Here is a 21,601-nt window from a genome sequence, read left to right as displayed (position 1 = left end):
TAGAAAGGGTACCGTTTCCCCGGATAACATGTATGGATAGCGTACACATTCAAAATATATGTCTCAGGAGGCAGGCTCAGACGGTGTTAGGCCCAGTATGGATTGCACGTGATTGCACAAAGGTTAGAAAGGGTACCGTTTCCCCGGATAACATGTATGGATAGCGTACACATTCAACATATATATGTCTCAGGAGGCAGGCTCAGACGGTGTTAGGCCCAGTATGGATTGCACGTGATTGCACAAAGGTTAGAAAGGGTACCGTTTCCCCGGATAACATGTATGGATAGCGTACACATTCAAAATATATGTCTCAGGAGGCAGGCTCAGACGGTGTTAGGCCCAGTATGGATTGCACGTGATTGCACAAAGGTTAGAAAGGGTACCGTTTCCCCGGATAACATGTATGGATAGCGTACACATTCAAAATATATGTCTCAGGAGGCAGGCTCAGACGGTGTTAGGCCCAGTATGGATTGCACGTGATTGCACAAAGGTTAGAAAGGGTACCGTTTCCTCGGATAACATGTATGGATAGCGTACACATTCAAAATATATGTCTCAGGAGGCAGGCTCAGACAGTGTTAGGCCCAGTATGGATTGCACGTAATTGCACAAAGGTTAGAAAGGGTACCGTTTCCCCGGATAACATGTATGGATAGCGTACACATTCAAAATATATGTCTATACATCAGGAGGCAGGCTCAGACTTTGTCAGGCACAGTATGGATTTGACGGCCCAGACTACACAGCGGAGGAGCAGGGAGAGGTAAAGATTGCAAATGCTGGGGCCCTGCCCAAGCAAGGGGGGCCCACTCGTGGGCGTCGGTACTGGCACTGGGCCCCTCATAGTACGGTGGTGTGTCTGACGGCGGGTGTGCACCACCACCGTCAGAGACACTTGATTGCACTATGAAGGACCCTGTGCCAGTGCCCGCGCCCAAGAGTCGGCCTACCCACCTGTCCAGGGCAACGGCACTCGCACGGTGTCGTGCGCTAGGTGGTGACCCCGGCCATGGGGGGGGGAGGCAGCACAGTTAGGGAGTTTTAGAAAGTGGCATATGTTGATGTTGGACATTCAGCTGATGCAAAAGGTGAAATAGGTCAAGTCCCAGGAAGAGGTGGACCAAAGCAAGCCATTTTTCTGTCACCCTATGTGTCATCAGAGGAAGGTGGGACAAAATCCTTGGAAACCCATGCATGGTTCATTTTAATGAAGGTTAGATCATCCACATTTTGGGTTGACAGACGGGTCCTTTTTTCTGTCAGGATTGATCCAGCTGCACTGAAGACTCTTTCCGATAGCACACTTGCAGCTGGGCAAGCGAGCTCCTGTAAGGCATATTGGGCCAATTCAGGCCAGGTGTCCAGTTTAGCGGCCCAATAGTCAAAGGGGAATGACCTGTGTGGGAGAACATCGATATGGGAGGAAAAGTAGTTTGTAACCATAGTTGACAAGTGCTGTCTCCTGTCACTTTCCATCGATGCAGTATTACCAGTTGTGTGAGCGGTACTTGAAAAATCAGTCCACAACATTGTCATGAAACCCCTGTCTCCAACGCCACTTCTGCTGTGTGCACCATGAACACCTCTGCCAAGCTGCCCACGGCCCGTACGGCTCGTGTGAGAACCATCACCGCTGCTGTGTGCTGGGAATGCCTCAAGCAACCGATTTACCAGAGTTGCTTGTTTATTAGCCAATATTAGGTCAAGGTTCTCCTGTGGCATGATGTTTTGTAATTTGCCTTTATAGCGTGGATCCAGGATGCTGGCCAACCAGTAGTCGTCATCGTTCATCATTTTGGCAATGCGTGGGTCCCTTTTTAGGATCGGCAAGGCATAATCTGACATGTGGGCCAATGTTCCCGGTGTCAATGATGCACTGCGAGTGCTGGTTGGAGGAGCACTTTCTGGCAAATCCACATCCCTCCAGTCACGCACAAACCCTCTACCAGACCTTGCCATGCCAACATTTTCACTTGCCCCACGAGATGCATCCTCCTTCCCTAAGTAATCATCCCCATCATCCTCCTCCTCCACCTCTTCTTCCTCTACCTCGTCCAGGAGAGGTCCCTGAGCAGACAATGGCTGAATGTCATCAAGGATTCCCTCCTCCTCTTCCTCCTCATCAACATTGGCTGCAGACGCCTGCTCCTTAAGGTGCGTCAAAGTTTGCATGAGCAGACGCATAAGTGGGATGCTCATGCTTAGGATGGCGTCGTCTGCGCTTACCAGCCGTGTGCATTCCTCAAAACACTGAAGGACTTTACAGAGGTCTTTCAGCTTCGACCACTGCACACCTGTCAACTCCATGTCTGCTCTCAAAGTGCCTGGCCATGTATCCTCCCACAAATGCATTATGGCCTGCCTCTGCTCGCACAGCCGCTCCACCATGTGCAGGGTGGAGTTCCACCTTGTTGCAATGTCGATAATGAGGCGGTGGTTGGGAAGGTGGAGCAATCGCTGCAGCTTCTGCATACGAACGGAGTGTACAGGCGACCGGCGGATGTGCGCGCACAGTCTTCGCACCTTCTGGAGCAGGGCTGTTAACTCCGGATAATTTTTGAGGAAGCACTGCACCACCAGGTTCAAGGTGTGAGCCATGCAAGGTATATGGCTGAGTTTTGAAAGGGCTATGGCTGCCACAAAATTACGGCCGTTATCACTAACTACCTTGCCTGCCTCAAGATGTACACTGCCCAGCCATGACTCAGTTTGTCGCCTCAAGTACTCGGCCAGCACCTCGGCGGTGTGTCTGTTGCCCAAACACATCATCTGCAACACAGCCTGCTGACGCTTTCCACTAGCTGCTCGATAGGGGGACACATCGTGTGCAACAGTGGCAGCTGCAGATGGAGTGCTCGTACGACTGCGCTCTGTGGACGAGCTTTCGCTTCTGGAGGAGGAGGAGGAGGGTCGAACGCCTACAGCCAACTGTTTCCTATACCATGGGCTAGGCAGCACTGTCCCACCACCGCTGTCCCCTGTGGACCCTGCATCCACCACATTAACCCAGTGCGCAGTGATGGACACGTAACGGCCCTGGCCATGCCGACTGGACCATGCATCAGTTGTGAGGTGCACCTTTCCGCTCACTGACTGCTTGAGTGCATGGACAATGCGGTCTTTCACATGATGATGGAGGGCTGGGATGGCTTTGCGAGAGAAGAAGTGGCGACTGGGTAGGTCATAGCGTGGTACTGCATAGGCCATGAGTTCGCGGAAAGCTGTGCTTTCCACCAACCGAAAGGGCATCATCTCAAACGAGATTAGTTTGGCAATGTGGGCGTTCAAACCCAGTGTACGCGGATGAGAGACTGAGTACTTTCTTGACCTACTCATAGTGTCTGGGAGGGTGAGCTGGACTTGAGAGCTGCATATGGTGGAAGTAGCGGTGGACAGGGCGGACTGAGAGAGGGTTGATGATGGTGATGGAGTTGGTGTTCTTTCTGATGGCCTAGAATCAGTCTTTCGTTGATATAACAGTGGGATTCCCTGACTGCTGTGGCCTTGCAACGACACCTCAACATTTGCTGCTGTGCTAACCGGTGGGCTTACAGTGGGGGAAACAATGTAGCGTTGCTGACTACCTTCGTTGTGATCAGTTGCACATGTGGCACTTGAGGTTTGGTGTTGTGTCCACGCTTGCAAGTGCATGCTGGTTAAATGTCTAAGCGTGCAACTGGTATTCAAATTTTTCAGATTTTTCCCTTGGCTAAAGGTCTTTGCGCACTTCTTACAGATAACCTTGGCCTGATCATGAGGATTTTGTTCAAAAAAGTGCCACACTGCACTCTTCCTACTTTGGCAGACATTTTGCGGCCTAGCACGCTGTGATCTTTTGACCCTCTGGACAAGCTGTCCAGCAACTCTTTTGATGTTTGGAACCTGTCTTTGGAGTGCTCCGGGCCTGCCAGATAACAGCTGTTGCGATGTCGATGTCTGCTGTGGATGCTCCTCATCTGAGCTATTGGAAGCAGCACCCTCTTCCCCAATGGATGCCAATCTGGGTCAACAACTGGGTCATCCATCACCTCCTCTTCTATGTCATGTGCACCTTCCTCTGTGTCACCGTGTATGGTGGTATAGTGTGCGGGAAGGGGCACCTGAGTCTCATCAGGGTCAGAATCTGGCTCTGTACACTGCGAGGACAATGTAGTGCTCTGAGTGAATGTACCAGCAGAATCATCCATCAGCGGCTGTGCATCAGTGCACTCCATGTCAGATTCATCTTGGCCTGGGTAATTCACCATTTCACTTGATAATCCAGGCATGGTATGTGAAAACAGCTCCATGGAGTAATCAGTAGTATGGCCTGCGTCATCCTTCAATCTTGGTTGGGGTGAAGGACACAAGGAAAGGTGTGGTTCATGAACATGAGCCTCCAATGACGACTCAGTGCTTTTACTTTTTACAACTGAAGAAGAGGAGGCGATAGAGCTGGAGGCTGAGTCAGCAATGTAAGACAAAACTTTTTCCTGATGCTCTGGCTTTAAAAGCGGTTTGCCAACTCCTAGAAAACTAAGCGTTCGAGGCCTTATGTAGCCAGACGATGACGCAGGCTCAACACCTCCTGCATTCAGTCCTATTTTGCTCTTGCCACTACCATCAGATCCACCACCAACACCATCATTACCAGCTGCCAACCCCCGACCAATTCCACGGCCTCTTCCACCAGCCTTCCTCATTTTTGGTAGAAATGTAGACAAAATCCAACAAACTATATAGTAATGTAAAACAAGTTACCAGGTGTCTATAGGACAGGGGAGATTTTGAATTTCTGCAGACACTTGTGGACACTGGACACTTTTGGATTGTGTGAGGCCCACTGATATCTGAGCACTATGTGAGAGGCTCGATGGCACAGCTGTGACCAAAGTGACTAGAGGATAAGGGAGATTTTGAATCTCTGCACACACTTTTGGACACTGGACACTTTTGGATTGTGTGAGGCCCAATGAATATCTGAGCGCTATGTGACAGGCTCGATGGCACAGCTGTGACCAAAGTGACTAGAGGATAAGGGAGATTTTGAATCTCTGCACACACTTTTGGACACTGGACACTTTTGGATTGTGTGAGGCCCAATGAATATCTGAGCGCTATGTGACAGGCTCGATGGCACAGCTGTGACCAAAGTGACTAGAGGATAAGGGAGATTTTGAATCTCTGCACACACTTTTAGACACTGGACACTTTTGGATTGTGTGAGGCCCAATGAATATCTGAGCGCTATGTGACAGGCTCGATGGAATAGCTGTGACCAAAGTGACTAGAGGATAAGGGAAATTTTGAATCTCTGCACACACTTTTGGACACTGGACACTTTTGGATTGTGTGAGGCCCAATGAATATCTGAGCGCTATGTGACAGGCTCGATGGCACAGCTGTGACCAAAGTGACTAGAGGATAAGGGAGATTTTGAATCTCTGCACACACTTTTGGACACTGGACACTTTTGGATTGTGTGAGGCCCAATGAATATCTGAGCGCTATGTGACAGGCTCGATGGCACAGCTGTGACCAAAGTGACTAGAGGATAAGGGAGATTTTGAATCTCTGCACACACTTTTGGACACTGGACACTTTTGGATTGTGTGAGGCCCAATGAATATCTGAGCGCTATGTGACAGGCTCGATGGCACAGCTGTGACCAAAGTGACTAGAGGATAAGGGAGATTTTGAATCTCTGCACACACTTTTGGACACTGGACACTTTTGGATTGTGTGAGGCCCAATGAATATCTGAGCGCTATGTGACAGGCTCGATGGCACAGCTGTGACCAAAGTGACTAGAGGATAAGGGAGATTTTGAATCTCTGCACATAATTTTGGACACTGGACACTTTTGGATTGTGTGAGGCCCAATGAATATCTGAGCGCTATGTGACAGGCTCAATGGCACAGCTGTGACCAAAGTGACTAGAGGATAAGGGAGATTTTGAATCTCTGCACACACTTTTGGACACTGGACACTTTTGGATTGTGTGAGGCCCAATGAATATCTGAGCGCCATGTGACAGGCTCGATGGCACAGCCGTGACCAAAGTGACTAGAGGATAAGGGAGATTTTGAATCTCTGCACACACTTTTGGACACTGGACACTTTTGGATTGTGTGAGGCCCAATGAATATCTGAGCGCTATGTGACAGGCTCAATGGCACAGCTGTGACCAAAGTGACTAGAGGATAAGGGAGATTTTGAATCTCTGCACACACTTTTGGACACTGGACACTTTTGGATTGTGTGAGGCCCACTGATATCTGAGCGCTATGTCACAGGCTCGATGGCACAGCTGTGACAAAAGTGACTAGAGGATAAGGGAGATTGGATTGCTTTTAAAAAAGCAGTTTGCAGAGCAGTGGGTAAACAGCAATGCCAGCCTGTCAGGAAGCCTTAAAAGGCAGCCCAACAACCAACACCACTGATACACCACAATATAGCCTCCCCTTGCACTGCACACACAGTGACTGGTGTGTTGTGCAGGCCAAATTGCTAGCAGCAGAAGCAGTTTTTTTTTCTTCTCAGCAGAACAAAAAAAAAAAATTGGGATCGCTTTTAAAAAAGCAGTTTGCGGAGCAGTGGGTAAACAGCAATGCAGGAATGTCAGGAAGCCTTAGAAGGCAGCCCAACAACCAACACCACTGATACACCACTATATAGCCTCCCCTTGCACTGCACACACAGTGACTGGTGTGTTGTGCAGGCCAAATCGCTAGCAACAGAAGCAGTTTTTTTGTCTTCTTCCCTGCCTAACGCTCTCCCTACAGAATCAGCAGCAACCTCTCCCTATACTGAGATCGGCAGAAGTAAGATGGCGGTTGGCGTGCACGCCCTTTTATACCCCCTGTGACGCCCACCAAAGCAAGCCAATCACTTGCATGCCCTTCTGAAAGATGGTGGTGACCCCTGCCTATGTCATCAAGTTGCCCACAGTGTCCGTGGATCCTGATTGGCTGAAAAAGAGCGCAAAACAAACTTTTGAAACGCGACTTTGGCGTGTAAGTCGCCGACCTCATGGCCGACCTCATCCTAGGGTCGGGTTTCGTTTCATGAAACCAGACTTTGCCAAAAGTCGGCGACTTTTGAAATTTTTCGACCCGTTTCGCTCAACTCTAGTAATCAGTAGTATGGCCTGCGTCATCCTTCAATCTTGGTTGGGGTGAAGGACACAAGGAAAGGTGTGGTTCATGAACATGAGCCTCCAATGACGACTCAGTGCTTTTACTTTTTACAACTGAAGAAGAGGAGGCGATAGAGCTGGAGGCTGAGTCAGCAATGTAAGACAAAACTTTTTCCTGATGCTCTGGCTTTAAAAGCGGTTTGCCAACTCCTAGAAAACTAAGCGTTCGAGGCCTTATGTAGCCAGACGATGACGCAGGCTCAACACCTCCTGCATTTGGTCTTATTTTGCTCTTGCCACTACCATCAGATCCACCACCAACACCATCATTACCAGCTGCCAACCTCCGACCAATTTCACGGCCTCTTCCACCAGCCTTCCTCATTTTTGGTAGAAATGTAGACAAAATCCAACAAACTATATAGTAATGTAAAACAAGGTACAAGGTGTCTATAGGACAGGGGAGATTTTGAATTTCTGCAGACACTTGTGGACACTGGACACTTTTGGATTGTGTGAGGCCCACTGATATCTGAGCGCTATGTGACAGGCTCGATGGCACAGCTGTGACCAAAGTGACTAGAGGATAAGGGAGATTTTGAATTTCTGCAGACACTTGTGGACACTGGACACTTTTGGATTGTGTGAGGCCCAATGAATATCTGAGTGCTATGTAACAGGCTCGATGGCACAGCTGTGACCAAAGTGACTAGAGGATAAGGGAGATTTTGAATCTCTGCACACACTTTTGGACACTGGACACTTTTGGATTGTGTGAGGCCCAATGAATATCTGAGCGCTATGTGACAGGCTCGATGGCACAGCTGTGACCAAAGTGACTAGAGGATAAGGGAGATTTTGAATCTCTGCACACACTTTTGGACACTGGACACTTTTGGATTGTGTGAGGCCCAATGAATATCTGAGCGCTATGTGACAGGCTCGATGGCACAGCTGTGACCAAAGTGACTAGAGGATAAGGGAGATTTTGAATCTCTGCACACACTTTTGGACACTGGACACTTTTGGATTGTGTGAGGCCCAATGAATATCTGAGCGCTATGTGACAGGCTCGATGGCACAGCTGTGACCAAAGTGACTAGAGGATAAGGGAGATTTTGAATCTCTGCACACACTTTTGGACACTGGACACTTTTGGATTGTGTGAGGCCCAATGAATATCTGAGCGCTATGTGACAGGCTCGATGGCACAGCTGTGACCAAAGTGATTAGAGGATAAGGGAGATTTTGAATCTCTGCACACACTTTTGGACACTGGACACTTTTGGATTGTGTGAGGCCCAATGAATATCTGAGCGCTATGTGACAGGCTCGATGGCACAGCTGTGACCAAAGTGACTAGAGGATAAGGGAGATTTTGAATCTCTGCACACACTTTTGGACACTGGACACTTTTGGATTGTGTGAGGCCCAATGAATATCTGAGCGCTATGTGACAGGCTCGATGGCACAGCTGTGACCAAAGTGACTAAGGGATAAGGGAGATTTTGAATCTCTGCACACACTTTTGGACACTGGACACTTTTGGATTGTGTGAGGCCCAATGAATATCTGAGCGCTATGTGACAGGCTCGATGGCACAGCTGTGACCAAAGTGACTAGAGGATCAGGGAGATTTTGAATCTCTGCACACACTTTTGGACACTGGACACTTTTGGATTGTGTGAGGCCCAATGAATATATGAGCGCTATGTGACAGGCTCGATGGCACAGCTGTGACCAAAGTGACTAGAGGATAAGGGAGATTTTGAATCTCTGCACACACTTTTGGACACTGGACACTTTTGGATTGTGTGAGGCCCACTGATATCTGAGCGCTATGTCACAGGCTCGATGGCACAGCTTTGACAAAAGTGACTAGAGGATAAGGGAGATTGGATTGCTTTTAAAAAAGCAGTTTGCAGAGCAGTGGGTAAACAGCAATGCCAGCCTGTCAGGAAGCCTTAAAAGGCAGCCCAACAACCAACACCACTGATACACCACAATATAGCCTCCCCTTGCACTGCACACACAGTGACTGGTGTGTTGTGCAGGCCAAATTGCTAGCAGCAGAAGCGTTTTTTTTTTCTTCTCAGCAGGACAAAAAAAAAAAATTGGGATTGCTTTTAAAAAAGCAGTTTGCGGAGCAGTGGGTAAACAGCAATGCAGGAATGTCAGGAAGCCTTAGAAGGCAGCCCAACAACCAACACCACTGATACACCACTATATAGCCTCCCCTTGCACTGCACACACAGTGACTGGTGTGTTGTGCAGGCCAAATCGCTAGCAGCAGAAGCAGTTTTTTTGTCTTCTTCCCTGCCTAACGCTCTCCCTACAGAATCAGCAGCAACCTCTCCCTATACTGAGATCGGCAGAAGTAAGATGGCGGTCGGCGTGCACGCCCTTTTATACCCCCTGTGACGCCCACCAAAGCAAGCCAATCACTTGCATGCCCTTCTGAAAGATGGTGGTGACCCCTGCCTATGTCATCACGTTGCCCACAGTGTCCGTGGATCCTGATTGGCTGAAAAAGAGCGCAAAACAAACTTTTGAAACGCGACTTTGGCGCGTAAGTCGCCGACCTCGTGGCCGACCTCATCCTAGGGTCGGGTTTCGTTTCATGAAACCAGACTTTGCCAAAAGTCGGCGACTTTTGAAATTTTTCGACCCGTTTCGCTCAACTCTAGTAATCAGTAGTATGGCCTGCGTCATCCTTCAATCTTGGTTGGGGTGAAGGACACAAGGAAAGGTGTGGTTCATGAACATGAGCCTCCAATGACGACTCAGTGCTTTTACTTTTTACAACTGAAAAAGAGGAGGCGATAGAGCTGGAGGCTGAGTCAGCAATGTAAGACAAAACTTTTTCCTGATGCTCTGGCTTTAAAAGCGGTTTGCCAACTCCTAGAAAACTAAGCGTTCGAGGCCTTATGTAGCCAGACTATGACACAGGCTCAACACCTCCTGCATTCGGTCCTATTTTGCTCTTGCCACTACCATCAGATCCACCACCAACACCATCATTACCAGCTGCCAACCCCCGACCAATTCCACGGCCTCTTCCACCAGCCTTCCTCATTTTTGGTAGAAATGTAGACAAAATCCAACAAACTATATAGTAATGTAAAACAAGGTACAAGGTGTCTATAGGACAGGGGAGATTTTGAATTTCTGCAGACACTTGTGGACACTGGACACTTTTGGATTGTGTGAGGCCCACTGATATCTGAGCGCTATGTGACAGGCTCGATGGCACAGCTGTGACCAAAGTGACTAGAGGATAAGGGAGATTTTGAATTTCTGCAGACACTTGTGGACACTGGACACTTTTGGATTGTGTGAGGCCCAATGAATATCTGAGTGCTATGTGACAGGCTTGATGGCACAGCTGTGACCAAAGTGACTAGAGGATAAGGGAGATTTTGAATCTCTGCACACACTTTTGGACACTGGACACTTTTGGATTGTGTGAGGCCCAATGAATATCTGAGCGCTATGTGACAGGCTCGATGGCACAGCTGTGACCAAAGTGACTAGAGGATAAGGGAGATTTTGAATCTCTGCACACACTTTTGGACACTGGACACTTTTGGATTGTGTGAGGCCCAATGAATATCTGAGCGCTATGTGACAGGCTCGATGGCACAGCTGTGACCAAAGTGACTAGAGGATCAGGGAGATTTTGAATCTCTGCACACACTTTTGGACACTGGACACTTTTGGATTGTGTGAGGCCCAATGAATATATGAGCGCTATGTGACAGGCTCGATGGCACAGCTGTGACCAAAGTGACTAGAGGATAAGGGAGATTTTGAATCTCTGCACACACTTTTGGACACTGGACACTTTTGGATTGTGTGAGGCCCACTGATATCTGAGCGCTATGTCACAGGCTCGATGGCACAGCTTTGACAAAAGTGACTAGAGGATAAGGGAGATTGGATTGCTTTTAAAAAAGCAGTTTGCAGAGCAGTGGGTAAACAGCAATGCCAGCCTGTCAGGAAGCCTTAAAAGGCAGCCCAACAACCAACACCACTGATACACCACAATATAGCCTCCCCTTGCACTGCACACACAGTGACTGGTGTGTTGTGCAGGCCAAATTGCTAGCAGCAGAAGCGTTTTTTTTTTCTTCTCAGCAGGACAAAAAAAAAAAATTGGGATTGCTTTTAAAAAAGCAGTTTGCGGAGCAGTGGGTAAACAGCAATGCAGGAATGTCAGGAAGCCTTAGAAGGCAGCCCAACAACCAACACCACTGATACACCACTATATAGCCTCCCCTTGCACTGCACACACAGTGACTGGTGTGTTGTGCAGGCCAAATCGCTAGCAGCAGAAGCAGTTTTTTTGTCTTCTTCCCTGCCTAACGCTCTCCCTACAGAATCAGCAGCAACCTCTCCCTATACTGAGATCGGCAGAAGTAAGATGGCGGTCGGCGTGCACGCCCTTTTATACCCCCTGTGACGCCCACCAAAGCAAGCCAATCACTTGCATGCCCTTCTGAAAGATGGTGGTGACCCCTGCCTATGTCATCACGTTGCCCACAGTGTCCGTGGATCCTGATTGGCTGAAAAAGAGCGCAAAACAAACTTTTGAAACGCGACTTTGGCGCGTAAGTCGCCGACCTCGTGGCCGACCTCATCCTAGGGTCGGGTTTCGTTTCATGAAACCAGACTTTGCCAAAAGTCGGCGACTTTTGAAATTTTTCGACCCGTTTCGCTCAACTCTAGTAATCAGTAGTATGGCCTGCGTCATCCTTCAATCTTGGTTGGGGTGAAGGACACAAGGAAAGGTGTGGTTCATGAACATGAGCCTCCAATGACGACTCAGTGCTTTTACTTTTTACAACTGAAAAAGAGGAGGCGATAGAGCTGGAGGCTGAGTCAGCAATGTAAGACAAAACTTTTTCCTGATGCTCTGGCTTTAAAAGCGGTTTGCCAACTCCTAGAAAACTAAGCGTTCGAGGCCTTATGTAGCCAGACTATGACACAGGCTCAACACCTCCTGCATTCGGTCCTATTTTGCTCTTGCCACTACCATCAGATCCACCACCAACACCATCATTACCAGCTGCCAACCCCCGACCAATTCCACGGCCTCTTCCACCAGCCTTCCTCATTTTTGGTAGAAATGTAGACAAAATCCAACAAACTATATAGTAATGTAAAACAAGGTACAAGGTGTCTATAGGACAGGGGAGATTTTGAATTTCTGCAGACACTTGTGGACACTGGACACTTTTGGATTGTGTGAGGCCCACTGATATCTGAGCGCTATGTGACAGGCTCGATGGCACAGCTGTGACCAAAGTGACTAGAGGATAAGGGAGATTTTGAATTTCTGCAGACACTTGTGGACACTGGACACTTTTGGATTGTGTGAGGCCCAATGAATATCTGAGTGCTATGTGACAGGCTTGATGGCACAGCTGTGACCAAAGTGACTAGAGGATAAGGGAGATTTTGAATCTCTGCACACACTTTTGGACACTGGACACTTTTGGATTGTGTGAGGCCCAATGAATATCTGAGCGCTATGTGACAGGCTCGATGGCACAGCTGTGACCAAAGTGACTAGAGGATAAGGGAGATTTTGAATCTCTGCACACACTTTTGGACACTGGACACTTTTGGATTGTGTGAGGCCCAATGAATATCTGAGCGCTATGTGACAGGCTCGATGGCACAGCTGTGACCAAAGTGACTAGAGGATAAGGGAGATTTTGAATCTCTGCACACACTTTTGGACACTGGACACTTTTGGATTGTGTGAGGCCCAATGAATATCTGAGCGCTATGTGATAGGCTCGATGGCACAGCTGTGACCAAAGTGACTAGAGGATAAGGGAGATTTTGAATCTCTGCACACACTTTTGGACACTGGACACTTTTGGATTGTGTGAGGCCCAATGAATATCTGAGCGCTATGTGACAGGCTCGATGGCACAGCTGTGACCAAAGTGACTAGAGGATAAGGGAGATTTTGAATCTCTGCACACACTTTTGGACACTGGACACTTTTGGATTGTGTGAGGCCCAATGAATATCTGAGCGCTATGTGACAGGCTCGATGGCACAGCTGTGACCAAAGTGACTAGAGGATAAGGGAGATTTTGAATCTCTGCACACACTTTTGGACACTGGACACTTTTGGATTGTGTGAGGCCCAATGAATATCTGAGCGCTATGTGACAGGCTCGATGGCACAGCTGTGACCAAAGTGACTAGGGGATAAGGGAGATTTTGAATCTCTGCACACACTTTTGGACACTGGACACTTTTGGATTGTGTGAGGCCCAATGAATATCTGAGCGCTATGTGACAGGCTCGATGGCACAGCTGTGACCAAAGTGACTAGAGGATAAGGGAGATTTTGAATCTCTGCACACACTTTTGGACACTGGACACTTTTGGATTGTGTGAGGCCCAATGAATATATGAGCGCTATGTGACAGGCTCGATGGCACAGCTGTGACCAAAGTGACTAGAGGATAAGGGAGATTTTGAATCTCTGCACACACTTTTGGACACTGGACACTTTTGGATTGTGTGAGGCCCACTGATATCTTAGCGCTATGTCACAGGCTCGATGGCACAGCTTTGACAAAAGTGACTAGAGGATAAGGGAGATTGGATTGCTTTTAAAAAAGCAGTTTGCAGAGCAGTGGGTAAACAGCAATGCCAGCCTGTCAGGAAGCCTTAAAAGGCAGCTCAACAACCAACACCACTGATACACCACAATATAGCCTCCCCTTGCACTGCACACAGAGTGACTGGTGTGTTGTGCAGGCCAAATTGCTAGCAGCAGAAGCAGTTTTTTTTTCTTCTCAGCAGGACAAAAAAAAAAATTGGGATTGCTTTTAAAAAAGCAGTTTGCGGAGCAGTGGGTAAACAGCAATGCAGGAATGTCAGGAAGCCTTAGAAGGCAGCCCAACAACCAACACCACTGATACACCACTATATAGCCTCCCCTTGCACTGCACACACAGTGACTGGTGTGTTGTGCAGGCCAAATCGCTAGCAGCAGAAGCAGTTTTTTTGTCTTCTTCCCTGCCTAACGCTTTCCCTACAGAATCAGCAGCAACCTCTCCCTATACTGAGATCGGCAGAAGTAAGATGGCGGTCGGCGTGCACGCCCTTTTATACCCCCTGTGACGCCCACCAAAGCAAGCCAATCACTTGCATGCCCTTCTGAAAGATGGTGGTGACCCCTGCCTATGTCATCACGTTGCCCACAGTGTCCGTGGATCCTGATTGGCTGAAAAAGAGCGCAAAACAAACTTTTGAAACGCGACTTTGGCGCGTAAGTCGCCGACCTCGTGGCCGACCTCATCCTAGGGTCGGGTTTCGTTTCATGAAACCAGACTTTGCCAAAAGTCGGCGACTTTTGAAATTTTTCGACCCTTTTCGCTCAACTCTAGTAATCAGTAGTATGGCCTGGGTCATCCTTCAATCTTGGTTGGGGTGAAGGACACAAGGAAAGGTGTGGTTCATGAACATGAGCATCCAATGACGACTCAGTGCTTTTACTTTTTACAACTGAAAAAGAGGAGGCGATAGAGCTGGAGGCTGAGTCAGCAATGTAAGACAAAACTTTTTCCTGATGCTCTGGCTTTAAAAGCGGTTTGCCAACTCCTAGAAAACTAAGCGTTCGAGGCCTTATGTAGCCAGACTATGACGCAGGCTCAACACCTCCTGCATTCGGTCCTATTTTGCTCTTGCCACTACCATCAGATCCACCACCAACACCATCATTACCAGCTGCCAACCCCCGACCAATTCCACGGCCTCTTCCACCAGCCTTCCTCATTTTTGGTAGAAATGTAGACAAAATCCAACAAACTATATAGTAATGTAAAACAAGGTACAAGGTGTCTATAGGACAGGGGAGATTTTGAATTTCTGCAGACACTTGTGGACACTGGACACTTTTGGATTGTGTGAGGCCCACTGATATCTGAGCGCTATGTGACAGGCTCGATGGCACAGCTGTGACCAAAGTGACTAGAGGATAAGGGAGATTTTGAATTTCTGCAGACACTTGTGGACACTGGACACTTTTGGATTGTGTGAGGCCCAATGAATATCTGAGTGCTATGTGACAGGCTCGATGGCACAGCTGTGACCAAAGTGACTAGAGGATAAGGGAGATTTTGAATCTCTGCACACACTTTTGGACACTGGACACTTTTGGATTGTGTGAGGCCCAATGAATATCTGAGCGCTATGTGACAGGCTCGATGGCACAGCTGTGACCAAAGTGACTAGAGGATAAGGGAGATTTTGAATCTCTGCACACACTTTTGGACACTGGACACTTTTGGATTGTGTGAGGCCCAATGAATATCTGAGCGCTATGTGACAGGCTCGATGGCACAGCTGTGACCAAAGTGACTAGAGGATAAGGGAGATTTTGAATCTCTGCACACACTTTTGGACACTGGACACTTTTGGATTGTGTGAGGCCCAATGAATATCTGAGCGCTATGTGACAGGCTCGATGGCACAGCTGTGACCAAAGTGACTAGAGGATAAGGGAGATTTTGAATCTCTGCACACACTTTTGGACACTGGACACTTTTGGATTGTGTGAGGCCCAATGAATATCTGAGCGCTATGTGACAGGCTCGATGGCACAGCTGTGACCAAAGTGACTAGAGGATAAGGGAGATTTTGAATCTCTGCACACACTTTTGGACACTGGACACTTTTGGATTGTGTGAGGCCCAATGAATATCTGAGAGCTATGTGACAGGCTCGATGGCACAGCTGTGACCAAAGTGACTAGAGGATAAGGGAGATTTTGAATCTCTGCACACACTTTTGGACACTGGACACTTTTGGATTGTGTGAGGCCCAATGAATATCTGAGCGCTATGTGACAGGCTCAATGGCACAGCTGTGACCAAAGTGACTAGAGGATAAGGGAGATTTTGAATCTCTGCAAACACTTTTGGACACTGGACACTTTTGGATTGTGTGAGGCCCAATGAATATCTGAGCGCTATGTGACAGGCTCGATGGCACAGCTGTGACCAAAGTGACTAGAGGATAAGGGAGACTTTGAATCTCTGCACACACTTTTGGACACTGGACACTTTTGGATTGTGTGAGGCCCACTGATATCTGAGCGCTATGTCACAGGCTCGATGGCACAGCTGTGACAAAAGTGACTAGAGGATAAGGGAGATTGGATTGCTTTTAAAAAAGCAGTATGCAGAGCAGTGGGTAAACAGCAATGCCAGCCTGTCAGGAAGCCTTAAAAGGCAGCCCAACAACCAACACCACTGATACACCACAATATAGCCTCCCCTTGCACTGCACACACAGTGACTGGTGTGTTGTGCAGGCCAAATTGCTAGCAGCAGAAGCAGTTTTTTTTTCTTCTCAGCAGGGCAAAAAAAAAAAATTGGGATTGCTTTTAAAAAAGCAGTTTGCGGAGCAGTGGGTAAACAGCAATGCAGGAATGTCAGGAAGCCTTAGAAGGCAGCCCAACAACCAACACCACTGATACACCACTATATAGCCTCCCCTTGCACTGCACACACAGTGACTGGTGTGTTGTGCAGGCCAAATCGCTTGCAGCAGAAGCAGTTTTTTTGTCTTCTTCCCTGCCTAACGCTCTCCCTACAGAATCAGCAGCAACCTCTCCCTATACTGAGATCGGCAGAAGTAAGATGGCGGTCGGCGTGCACGCCCTTTTATACCCCCTGTGACGCCCACCAAAGCAAGCCAATCACTTGCATGCCCTTCTGAAAGATGGTGGTGACCCCTGCCTATGTCATCACGTTGCCCACAGTGTCCGTGGATCCTGATTGGCTGAAAAAGAGCGCAAAACACACTTTTGAAACGCGACTTTGGCGCGTAAGTCGACGACCTCGTGGCCGACCTCATCCTAGGGTCGGGTTTCATTTCATGAAACCCGACTTTGCCAAAAGTCGGCGACTTTTGAAATTTTTCGACCCGTTTCGCTCAACTCTAGTCAGGAACATCATGCGACTGGGGAGAGGTGGCGAAAACAGGAGCATCACTAAGGGCACACCGACAACCCCAACTCACCACAGACACAGATTTCCAATCCAAAACTGGATTATGGATTTGCAACCAGGGAAACCCCAGAACAATGGTATCATGCAAATTATGCAACACCAAAAATCTGCAATTCTCTTGATGGTCTAGGGCGACCCGCATTACCACCTGGGTCCAAAACTGAGGTTTATTCTTCGCCAAAGGCGTAGCATCAATACCCCTCAAAGGGATAGGCGTCCGCAGAGGTGTCATAGGAAATCCACAACGTTTAGCAAAATCCAAGTCTATCAGGTTCAGAGCTGCTCTCGAATCCACAAAAGCCTTAGCGGAAAATGTGGACAGGGAGCAGATCAGAGTAATTGCCAGAAGATACTTAGGTTGAACACCACCCACAGAAAATGTGTGAGCACAACGTTTCTCTCGTTTAGGGCAGACAGAAATAATATGCGAGGCATCTCCACAGAAGAAACACAGCTTATTACACCTTCTGAACTCTTGACGTTGCGCCCTAGACAAAACTCTATCACATTGCATAGGTTCTGACATTTGTTCAACAGGTGGCAACACCTCTCGTGCGGTTTTGCGTTCACTCAAACGCCGAACAACCTGAATGGCTAATGACATAGAATCGTCAAGACCAGAGGGAACAGGAAATCCTACCATAGTATCTTTTACGGTTTCTGACAAACCCTTCCGAAAGAGAGCTGCCAAGGCACCATCATTCCAGGTAGTAAGGACCGCCCACTTTTGGAATTTTTGACAGTACAACTCTGCAGAATCCCGACCCTGGCTCAATGCCAACAGGGCCTTTTCAGCCTGATCAATAGCATTAGGTTCATCATACAACAACCCCAAGGCTTGAAAAAATGCGTTCACATTAGTAAGAATAGGATCATCAGGCTTCAAAGAAAACGCCCAATCCTGGGGATCGCCGCGCAGCAAAGAGATGACAATTTTAACCTGCTGCATGGAGCTCCCCAACGAGTTAGGCTTCAAGCCAAAAAATAATTTACATTTATTCTTAAAATTCAAAAATTTAGACCGATCCCCAAAAAACACATCAGGAGTAGGGATCTTTGGTTCAGCAGCATGTGAATGAGCAAGATAGGCGGAAATTCCCCGCACTTCAGCAGTAATCTGCTCCACACGATCAGACAACTGCTTCATCTCCATTGAGAAAGAATAAAAAACTCCCCCTACGGCCTCAGAGGCATAGAGGAAAAAATATACACAAAAAAAAAAAATTCTGACAAACTTTTTTTTTTTACAATTCTTTCCTGCTATTGAGTACCCTAGGATCTGCGGTATGGCTGGTGATTCTGTTATGAATGAGTCACCGAAGGAGGAAAAAACAAAAATACAAGCTAAGTCCAGAAAACCAGAGAGGTTGGTAGCTATCAGATTGCAGACCCCTGATCCTATCCACAGCAACTAACAGTAGCCGTGGGGGGTTCCTACGATGCCCTAGACCCCTCGATCACAGCCGAAGAACTAAATAAGCCTAAAGAAAGAAAGGGGAAATCTAAACTGCCCCAGAGCAGACCCCAAAGCAATAGGCAGCCCCCAACAAATAATGACGGTGAAGCAAGATGAAAACACTAACACAGATAGAAAGATAGGTTGAGCAAACAATGGGGCCCAAGCTAACTAAAAAGGACAGGATAGAAAAGCTGCTGTCTGCAATCCGTAAAAAACTCTACCAAAAAATGTCCCAACCGTCTGATAGGAAAAACAGGCCCTGAAGTCGCTAGGACTTCAAAAAGACTATATCAGCACTCAGGTAAATTCTGAAGACAGAGCAAAGAGACAAACTGATCAGAGACAAAAATGGAACTCAGCACACCCCCGATCGGGGATGACTGAACTCCAAAAAACAAGGTAAACAAAACAAAACTAATAAGTTCAATAGCAGAGCAAAAACTTATCTTTGGGAAGCAGGAATCAGACTGGTCTCCAAGAATCCAGCAGAGAAATCACCAGCGACTCAGAAGGGCGTCGGCTGCCTTATATCCAGTCAGAATTTCCTGTTACCCAGTCATCATCTACCAGATCAGGTGTTTGGTATTCAGCCTCACTACCTTCCTTCACCAGAAGAGGGAGTTCATCAGACATCGACGGTGAAGGGGAAAATGAACTCACAACATCCCTTATTCAGAATCAGCAGCATTAACCTTTCCCTATGCTAAGATTGGCAGAAGTAAGATGGTGGTCGGCAGGCACAGCCTTTTATACCCACTGTGACGCCACACAAAGCCAGCCAATCACTTCAATGCCCTTCTCTAAGATGGTGGTGGCCACTGCCCATGTCACCGCGTTGCCCACAGTGTGCGTCCTTCATCATTGGCTGAGAAAAGGTGATGGAAGCATTATTTGAAACGTGACTTTGGCGCTCTGATCAGCGACCTCATGGCCGACCTCACTCTATGGTCGGGTTTCGATCGGCGAAACCCGACTTTAGTAAAAGTCGGCTATTTTTTAATTTGACCGACCCGTTTCGCTCAACTCTAACTATGACACATTTCAAAAACACACCCTAAAGACATTACCAATTCATTCACAGAATTTTACCAGCGTTTGTATAATCTTAAAGATGACCCTGGGGCCCCTGTTGTAAACCACAAATCTATTAATAATTTCCTGGCGGACATCAACCTTCCCAGATTGACTCAATAAGACTTCGAGCAAATTGACAGGCCCTTCTTGGAAGGGGAATTATTGTCCATTAGGCCTGTTTCACACATCCGTTTGTGTCCATCAGTCAAAATCCGCTGTTTTGCAAAAAAAACGGATCCGCTATTTTTCTTGGCGGATCCGTTTTTTTTCCCATTGAGTTGCATTACCGGCGGATCTTGACGGATGGCCATCTGTTGGATCTGTTATTTTGCGGATCCGCCAAAATGTTGATGTCCGCCGACATGTCCGAACGGACCATGCAACGTTTTTTCGGGAGTCCGGATCCGCATTTCTCACTGCGCATGCCCGAAAGACTTCACTCAGCCGCAAATTTAACCCTAAACTCTGTTCTGGCGGCTGAAAAATTCTCTCTCTCTTTCTCCTTATCCAGGCAGCGGTTCCTTTAAAATTCTTCCTTTGACGGATCCGTTTAAATAACGGTCCGCTGCCAAGCGTTGTGGTCAGTACAGGAACGGATCCGTTATCTGCCATTTTAGCGGATTTTGACTGACCAAAAAAACTGATGTGTGAAGCAGGCCTTATCAATAAATTAAAACCCCAAAAATCCCCGGGACCGGATGGTTTCGCCTCTGAATATTTCAGGACCTTTTCTAAAGCCTTGATCCCACATATTGTCTCAGTATTTAATGCAGCGTCCTCTCGGGGCTCCTTCCCAAAAGAGATGCTGGAAGCTGTAATTGTTCTGATTCTGAAAGCGGGTGGGACCCGGAGAGGATACAAAATTACAGGCCAATATCACTCATAAACAATGACATTAAACTTTATTCTAAATTACTTGCCGAATGGTTAAATAATATACTCCCTCGATTACTCTCCGATGACCAGATTGGCTTTGTAGAGGGACGTCAGGCGGCGGATGGAACGAGGAGAGTTTTGAATTTACTTACCAGGGCAAATCTAACCAATACTAGATCTGCGTTTCTGGCATTGGATGCAGAAAAGGCCTTTGACAGGCTGAATTGGTCTTACCTGGAAGCAACTTTAACTAAATTTGGTTTTAGCCAAGGATTCTTGTCATCGGGTCTTTGTGTTATATTCTGCCCCCACCGCCAGAATTTATGCTAATAATTGCCTCTCAAACCCATTCCCCATTTCGAACAGAACAAGACAGGGGTGCCCTTTGTCACCCTTGCTCTTTGTATTAGCGATAGAGCCACTGGCTGAAAAGATCAGATCCAATAAGAATATTGCAGGATTTGATTTCCCCTCCCGTTGTTTTAAAATTGGAATATTTGCCGTCGACCACTTTTTGACCCTACTGGACCCCTTGAATTCCATCAGAGCACTTGCTGCAGACTTGGAAATCTTTTCAAGGGCCTCTTATTTCAAGATTAACTCTCACAAGTCAAAATTCTTGACCCTAAACATGACTAAATCGGAAATCGAGGAGCTAAAGAGAAGTACTGAGTTTGCCTGGGAAGATAAAGGGTTAGTTTATCTTGGAATCACTTTAGCTAGTTCTATCCAAGCAACTGTCAAAGCAAATCTAAGTGGGAAACTTGCAAATGTCTCTCAGGATATTTCCATTTTCAGGCAAATTGAACTCTCTATATTTGGTAGGGTGATGGTTGTGAAATCCATCATTCTGCCCAAAATACTCTTTTTTTTTCGGACGCTCTCGATCACTCTCTCTTTTCAATCCATACAAAATTTGCAAAACCTGCTAAAATCATTTGTGTGGAAAGACAGGAGGCCTAGAGTGTCGGCAGAAATTCTATATAAACATAAGAGCAGAGGAGGTACGAGCATGCCTAACC

Source organism: Dendrobates tinctorius, unplaced genomic scaffold (genome assembly GCF_039654945.1).
Source record: "Dendrobates tinctorius isolate UK_male_01 unplaced genomic scaffold, ASM3965494v1 ptg000028l, whole genome shotgun sequence".
In the NCBI taxonomy this organism is placed as follows: Eukaryota; Metazoa; Chordata; class Amphibia; order Anura; family Dendrobatidae; genus Dendrobates; species Dendrobates tinctorius.
This window is presented reverse-complemented; position numbering follows the sequence as displayed.